Here is an 8,963-nt window from a genome sequence, read left to right as displayed (position 1 = left end):
GCCATCACACAACCATGAGACACTGTAAGCCAACATGTCAAAGATGGAGGAGAGGAAGGATGGATAGAGCTAGGGTCCTTGACGTCATTGTTAATTTAATGACCCAACCCTGGGACCCAGACTTCCAGACTCCTTGTTCTCGGGGATAACTTGAAGTGTTTTTGTTTAAGCCATTGTTAGGTATTTTGTTGCCTGCGGTTCAGAGAATCCTAAGTGAGACACAAGTTATGTAATCTCTCTGAATCTAAACTTTCTCATCTAAAAAGTGAGGTCAGCACCACCTAGGAGAATTGGGGGTAACTAAATAATTTGATCTACATAAGTCACCTGACAAAATGCCATCTCAGAATAGATACTCAGCACATTTTAGTTAAATGTAAAGAAAAACTGGAAGTGTGATGCACTGCTTTTGACTGACTATGAATATTGCTACAGCTATTTTATGAACCTTCTAATGTATAGAGTGAACAGTACAATGATTTTTTTTTGCTTTACATTGCTTTATATTATTACTTTGTAAATATCATGTATGTGTAAATATGCATACCCACACTTGCATGTTTTTTTTTCTCCTAACATCTTTTTCACTGCTTAGTTGGGAAGCGGACTATTTCTCCCTTCTCTGGGAGGGAAGGAAGATGATCACAGTAGAGTTCAAAGGCTCAGAAAACAGTCTGAGTACTTAACAATAGCTCTCCATTTAAGGACTCTTTCTACAGCTGGCTAGACTGGTTTAAGCCTCATCGTATCAGATTTTCCTGGTAACATTTTCCAAGTTTGTATAAGCTTCAGCAGGCTACAGTCTTTACCAGAACCTTAGACAGGATGCTCATTGATCTACTATGAAAACACTGTGAAACCCATCTTCCTCCCAGATGGAGGAAATGCGTTCGCTGGTAAAGCTTCCTCTCTTTTGTTTCTCATCTCTTTGTCATTTCAGAAGTGGCTGCTCTCACAGACTCTTTGGTGGTTGCTGAAATTGGCTTTATTTGTCTGCTTCTTAGAAAGCAATCAACTTGTCTATGAAAATCATCTTCCATTGTCAGGCCAACAATGGCTCTTGCAGCCTCCTCTGTGTCTTCAAGTGGCATTCAAAAGGCATTGGTCTCTTCCAATTCCAAAGGGCCAGAAAGCGCCCAAGGCTCCGCTCTTGAACTGCCTGACTAAAGTACCCCTGTGTCTTCCTTCCTTCTCAAGGAAGTGTACAAAATGGTCCTTCCTCACTGGAAATTTTCAAGAGTGCTGGAGTGGACAACTTCTTATATGCTCCTCTTATCTACTTTTTTGCGGTACACTATACTGCAAGATGCAGAGACCCATGTCTTTGGTAGAAGTGGCTGCAGGCTGATCTGGCATAGGCTGGTGCTGAATTGCACCAGCTGCCAAGGAGGGCAGCCCTGGTCCCCATACCCACACATTATTTGCCTTGCAGGCTGAGGTCATACGGTTGTGACATCTCACCAGATTCAGAACCAAACCATTGCTCAAGATGCCCCTTTCATGAGTAGTGTGAACTGGAGGCAGATGCTCAGTACAGACGGTCCCTGACTTACGACTTTTCGACTTTATGATGGAACGTGATAGGCATTCAGGAGAAACTGTACTTTGAATTTTGATCTCTTCCCCAGGCCAGGGATTTGTGGTTCGATACTCTCTTGTGATGCTGGGCAGTGGCAGCAAGCCCCAGCTCCTGGTCAACCAGTCACGAGGTAAACAACCGATACACTTACAACCATTCTGTCACTTTCGGTACAGTATTCAGTAAATCACATGAGCTGTTCAACACTTTGCTATAAAATAGGCTTTGTATTAGATGGTTTTGTCTAATTTTAGGCTAATGGAACGGTTCTGAGGAAGTTTAAGGTGGGCTGAGCTAAGCTATGATGTTCGGAAGGTTTAGGTGTATTAAATGCCTTTTTGACTTACAATATTTTCAACTTGTGATGGGCTTATCTGGGACATAACCCCAACAGAAGTTGAGAACGTTCTATATTTACATTCCAGAACATTCTGGAACATAGTCAAGCAAAGCTGCTCCTTCAAGAGTGGCAATGAAGCATGATTCTTAGGAGCATATGTTGTTTTTTTAAAAAATTAATTAATTAATTTATTTTTGGGTGCGTTGGGTCTTCTTTGCTGTATGCAGGGCTTTCTCTAGTTGCGGCGAGTGGGAGCTACTCTTCGTTGCAGTGCACAGACTTCTCATTGTGGTGGCTTCCCTTGTTGCAGAGCACGGGCTCTAGGCACGTGGGCTTCAGTAGTTGCGGCACACGGGTTCAGTAGTTGTGGCTCGCGGGCCCTAGAGTGCAGGCTCAGTAGTTGTGGTGCACGGGCTTAGTTGCTACACGGCATGTGGGAATCTTCCCAGACCAGGGATCGAACCCGTGTCCCCTGCATTGGCAGGTGGATTCTTAACCACTGCGCCACCAGGGAAGTCCCAGGAGCATATGTTTCAATCTACGATTATCTGAATGTCTCCCAGGCAAGCTGTTTCACCTTAGTTTCCTCATTTGTAAAATGAGGGTTTTAATAAAACCTACCTCATAGTAGTGTCTATAAGGATTAGGTGAGGCAGTGGCTATAAACCACAGGGCACAGAAGTTAATAACTGTTGTGTATTATTTTCATAAATTCTTTATAACCTTATGAGTCATTTTTCCAAGAAATATTTATTGGGTGCCTATTATGTGCCAGGAAGATTCCCTTCTTGTTGATGTTCAAAATGATACATTCACCTTGAATGACGTGTGGCCGACAAGCCCCATCACAGATCAGTTGTTCATGTCCTCTGAGATGCTGCTCTTTCTTCAGGAGTTTCCTCCAGAAAGCACTGCTCTGGCTGAAGAAGGCGATCTACCCCGCCCACCCACCCCCCCACCCCAACCAGGTAGTAAAACCCCTTCTTGCCCAGCTTTTGTGCTCTGTAACCAACTGTGGCTTGTAAGAGCATTTCAGACTCTGCCAAGAGCCCTTGGAGTCCAGGTCTTACTGAATTTTAGCTAACAGGCCTCACAGAGTGGAGTGCTGTGCTCAGCCAAAGTATTGCTCCGATTTGCTGGATGCATTTGGGTTCTCCTTATGGTGAAATGCCTGGTGGCTTCTGAACAAGTATGTAACTAGAGACAAGGAAAATAGATGAAAGAAAGTGCAAAAGATATCTAGAGCAGGAAATAAAAAAGGAAGACGATGTTAGCTCTGTTTTATCAAATATTACTTTTTTTTTCCTTTCCACGACCTGCCTGTTCACATAGTCCTTTATAACACTGCAGAAGGAGAAAATAAGATAAAGCGTACTGCATCTGCTTCTGTGAAAGCAAGCAAGAGTCCAGTCTCATGTTCTAGGAAGTCATAGTTTTGAAGTGGTGCTGGTCCTTCCGCTGCACCTGAAGGGAAAACAGTGGTGGCCATGGCAGGAGTGCCTGACATTTACCAAGTGCTTGTATGGACCAGGCCCACGCTAAGGGCTGTACTAATATTATCTCATTGTGTGTGTGTGTGTGTGTGTGTGTGTCTGTGAGGGGTCACCTGATTGCTAAGAGGAGCTCAAGGTCTAGATCTTCCAGGAGCATTCAGATTTTTATACCATACACATCTGTCTATGTTTTACCCATGTTGTTGAATCTTCTGGTCCGTGTACTGGTTTATCAACCAAGTTGATTGTTAGGTGAGGCAGTGGTAGATTTTAAGTATATAGCTTTTTTAAAAAATGGTATTTGTCTTTCTCTTTCTGACTTATTTCACTTAGTTTGATAATCACTAGTTGCATACATGTTGCTGCAAATCTCAGCACCAGTTTTTTTTAAATTTTTATTTATTTAGTTAATTTTTATCTTTGGCTGCGTTGGGTCTTTGTTGCTGCACACAGGCTTTTCTCTAGTTGCGGCGAGCGGGGGCTACTCTTCTTTGCGGTGCGCGGGCTTCTCATTGTGGTGGCTTCTCTTGTTGTGGAGCACAGGGTCTAGACACGTGGGCTTCAGTAGTTGTGGCTCGTGGGCTCTAGAGCGCAGGCTCAGTAGCTGTGGTGCATGGGCTTAGTTGCTTCGTGGCATGTGGGATCTTCCCAGACCAGGGCAGGCAGATTCTTAACCACTGTGCCACCAGGGGAAGTCCAGTATATAGCTTTTGTAAATATAAACTTTCCAGTTTTCAGAGTTATCTAAAAATATGATCCACATAACATACTATGTGTCCCTTGTACGGAGGGGAAAACTAAGTCATAAGCAAGCTGAAAAATTTGCCCAGGGGAACAGCTGGTAAGCAGCAGAGCTGGGACGTAGGGAGTTTGTCTTTAGGGTTCACACCCTCGCCCACTATTCAGGACTCAGTCTCATAGAGTGAGAATTCTCTAAGAGCTGAGATATTTCTCTCACCATCTAGAAGCAGAAGACCCTCTCCTATCTATGCCCATCCTCCTCCCCCACAAATACAGAGTCTTGTAAACAAGTAAATAACCCAGTACTTATACAAAAATCCTTCAAAGGCTCAGGAGAAAATACGTGCTCAAAACAGAAGCTAGCAGCTCCAGGAAATGCCCCAAACTCTCTGACCTCACTAGGCCAACAAACTGTATTGCTACAACCTTGCATGTATTGGCAAGAACAGGCAACATGTAGGAATCCATCAAGACGAGCAAGGAAATAAACTCGCTACAACTCTGTTTCATGCTTTAGTTATTTCTCACCTGGACTGTGGCTGGCACCTTGGCAATTCCTTTTTGTTCATCCGTCTTGCTTTTACTGTCTATTCAAAACACAGAAACACATTTATTTTTTCCCCACCAGCTGTAATTCTCAAATCACCCTTTACTCAGGCAATTATACCAGTTTTCCGTTTCATCAGAGAATTCAATTTAAAATTTTAGTGTCAGTGGTTAAAATATTTCATACATAACTTCAAGTGTGTATGGTTTTAATTCACATTTATGTTTCCATTCACACCCTGCATTCTTTAATTGATGTATTTGTTAGTGATGCCCTCTGTAGATTTTAAGTACTGAGCTTTGGCACATGACTTTTCTTCCCCCTCCCAAAGCTGTTTTGAAAGCGATTTCCCTCACCTTATTGCAATTAAAGCTGTGCTACATTCTCATTTCCGGAGTTGAACGTTTCTATAGCATTGCCTTTTTGTGTCTTTAGATTGTTACAGGTCTGGGCATACGTAGCAGTAACTTTTTAACCACAGAGATAATTTTTTTGTGTGGAACCCCTGGGAAGGAGACCTCTAGCTTGAGCTCTGTAATCTGCTCTGTAGGCACCAAGATAATCTAAGTCCCCATGGAATAAAAGCAGGCCATTGGTTCTTCGGTTTGGTTGGTGAGCATCCAATTTGTAAATGTGAGGAAGTCCCCTGAGAAGCCTAGAGTCTGTGTATAGGCACAGCTCTCTTCTAGCTTATAGTCCATAACCTTTGAGCAAAAGGTCCTTTCCAACTTGTTATATCCACCTCCTAGCCTGGTGCCCAGAGTCTGTAGGTGATCAACAGATGGCTGTTAGATGAGTAAATCATAAATCCAGCTTAGTTATTTTATCAGTCTAAAACAAGACGTGGCTGGAACTTCCCTGGTGGCTCAGTGGTTAAGAATCCGCCTGCCAGTGCAGGGGACATGGGTTTGATCCCTGGTCTGGGAAGATCCCACATGCTGTGGAGCAACTAAGCCCGTGTGCCACAACTGCTGAGCCTGTGCTCCAGAGCCTGCGAGCCACAACTACTGAAGCCTGTGCACCTAGAGCCCGTGCTCCACAACAAGAGAAGCTGCTGCAACTAGAGAAAGCCCGTGCGCAGCAACGAAGACCCAATGCAGCCAAAAATAAAAAGATAAATAAAGAAATAAATTTATTTAAAAAATAAATAAACAAGACGTGGCCATATACAGCATGAAACAGGGAACAAGGAGAAATGTCATCTTCCTTTTGTCTTCACTCAACCTCTTAAATGTCTTGAAATTATTACGATCTATAAGGATGGAAGATCATGCATCAATCCCATTGCCTCTAAAAGTTGTTGACTGGATGGCATTCTCTCTTCAGTTTTTTCCTAAGCGGTAAAATTGTGGTTGATGATGCCCACACCCCTGACACCCGAGAGTGTAGAGTCAGCCAGCTAGCCTTCAAAAATACATTAGTGTATAAGTGAGTTTTAGGACTTTTTCCTCTTGAAGTTCTTTGCTCCAAAGATTTAACTATTACTGGAAAAAATCAGTCCTTGAAGATTCTTTCCATGCTTTTAAATCTGCATACAGCAGTGGCTCTTACCTTGGCTGGACGTTGGAATCACCTGGGAACTTTAAAACACATTGCTGCCTGGATCCCACCCCAGCCATTCTGATTGAATTGGCCTGGGGCATGGCTTCACAGGGGATTTTAACATTTTCCAAGTTGATTCTTATGTTCAGCCAAGGTTGAGAACTGCTCATATAAAGAATTATTTCTAAACTTTTTTTTTTTTGCGGTATGCGGGCCTCTCACTGTTGTGGCCTCTCCTGTTGTGGAGCACAGGCTCCAGACGTGCAGGCTCAGCGGCCACGGCTCACGGGCCCAGCTGCTCTGCAGCATGTAGGATCTTCGCGGACCATGTTAAAAATATATATACATCTTTCAGTTTAGGCTTAAAAAAATCAGTCCTTGGTCCACAAATGTTTTAAAGGAATAGAAAAAATTTTAAGGCATCCAGTTATGTTGGACAAATTTGATAACAAAGTCTTTGAGCTTTAGGACAAAGCACACATTTTAGTTTAAGGCTGAAAGACTCCTCTCTCTACCTTAAACTTCCTTGGGAATTTAAGGAAAGAAAATGAATTACTCAAACTGGAACTACATCAAAATGTCAAGTTAACACATTTTGTCTTGTAATGGTGCCAAGGGATCTAATGTCTGAATGATGAGGGCCTTCGGTTTCCAAACCATTTTAAAGATAATTTCATTACCAGGATGCTGAAGTTTTCATTTTATGTTTTTCTTAGCTCTTTCGTATCTCTGCTTTAACCCATGTGAGGCTAACCAAGACCTGATAAGATCACATTGCAATTAATTGAAAAAGCTTCAAAGAAAAAAAAAAGGCTGTAAAGAAAAATGTCAACACAGAAGTCCACAAATTGAGAAAAAAATTAAAATTAACAATTTTCTCATGATAGTCAATGATGCATTTAGTTTTCTCTAAAACTTTTCTTGGGGTTTGAGAGTTGAATAACTGATGTTATCTGAGACAGTATTAGAACCAAGGAAGAACATCAGTGGACTGTGGTTGCCATTGTTGTATACTTTTCTTGCAAATTTTTCTGATTGGTATTTTTTCCCCTAGTATTTGTTCCCTGCTCAGTAACTTTTCCATGACTCTCACACCCAATTCCTAGCCACAGAGATGGGCTTATAACCTGGCTGACCTAATTATAGGCTTAAGCCATTTGGAATTGGGTTTCTAACATTTGCAACTAAAATTCTAACATAGAATATAAGATCAACTAATCCCACCTATCATTTTACAGACAAGAAAACTGAGATTTACTTGTCCAAGGCCACACATCGTGATTGAATTGCCTTTCTGGCTCTTCAGTCTCCCGGCATGCTGTCCCTCAAAAAGCTGAAACTTTGTTAGTGGAGTCTATGTTTTCATAACCCCAACACATTCATAACAAGCCTCAAGTAGACTAGTGAGTGACTGGATAAACCAGCATCAGTTTTGAGGACTTCAAGAACACACAGAATTTGAGGTTCCCAGAATTTGGGGCTACTGCTCTATATAGCTGATAGTAGGTGCATTGAGTATTGCTCCATATTGAGATTCTCTATAGAACCAAGCCCCCAAAGATACAATTTCCACATTCCTTTCAAGAGTTGAGTTTGTGACACCTTGAATGATATAAGGAGTTGAGTGTGATTAAAACAAAACCAAAAAACTCCATTTGGTTAAAACATTTTTTATAACTGCTTTACAAGTTGTCAGTACCAAAACACTAAATTCCCAGTAGTCATCAGCAATCTACCATGCAAAGAACATACAGTGAAAACCTGTAAAAAAACAAAACAAAAAAACCCTCCATGTCCAACTGGTGATAGGCTAAATAAAATAGATACTGCAGACTTCTGGAGTGGATTGAATTATTGATCCTACTTCTTCTTGTCTTAGCTTCATATACCATTACCTTCTGCCTTATAACTGCTGTGCTTTCCACTGTGGGGTCATTTCCCCATTTGACTAACACTGGGCTCGCTCAGGGGAACTTGCTCTGATGAACGTACAGTTAGAGAGTCTAAAGATGTCTCCGTGGTTTGGCTTGTCTTGTCGTGCTTCTGCCACTTATTAGAGGTGGGAATCTGTATAACTTAAAATGAATAGGCAGTATTTGCACATGCTGGAAAATTCCACAGGTATACAATGAAGAGTAGGCATCTTCTTTACCCTCATCCTCAACCACCCAGGTCCCCTCCCCAGAGGAAGCTGGTACCCTCCAGAGAATCCATATACTACAAAGGCAAATAGCAGTATTTATTGAGTCAGAACCAAGGCCAGTAGGTAGGGGCTTCTGGATCAGGCTGGGAGAAATCTTTCCTGAGAAGAATCCAGCTCTCTTATTTGAGGATACATTATTTATAATCTGAGAAACCAGCTCCTGTAGGCAGACCTGTAAAGGACTTATTACTGTAGACCAACTACCAGTCTACAGAAGCACTTGTCATGTAGAGCTATCTCATTTAAACTCTTAAAAATTCACTGTTTCTAAAACATGCTTAAGATTACTTTAGGATATATCTGAAAAATCAGATAGGGGGTTGTTGCTTCTTGGCCTAAAGCAGGTAGCAAATAAGCACATAGTTGGGATTTCAACAAATTTTTCTCTCCTTTTAGGGAGAGATCATTCCAATTAAGGCCAAACACCTGAAGAACCACAATAAAAACAGTTTCAATTTTCATCTGCTTACAACAATAGAGAAGTTAACTGTTTTCTCATTCTAACTTCCTTGGGACTC

Source organism: Mesoplodon densirostris, chromosome 13, assembly GCF_025265405.1.
Source record: "Mesoplodon densirostris isolate mMesDen1 chromosome 13, mMesDen1 primary haplotype, whole genome shotgun sequence".
NCBI lineage: Eukaryota > Metazoa > Chordata > Mammalia > Artiodactyla > Ziphiidae > Mesoplodon > Mesoplodon densirostris.
The sequence above is the reverse complement of the archived record's forward strand: the minus strand, read 5'-3'. Positions refer to the sequence as shown.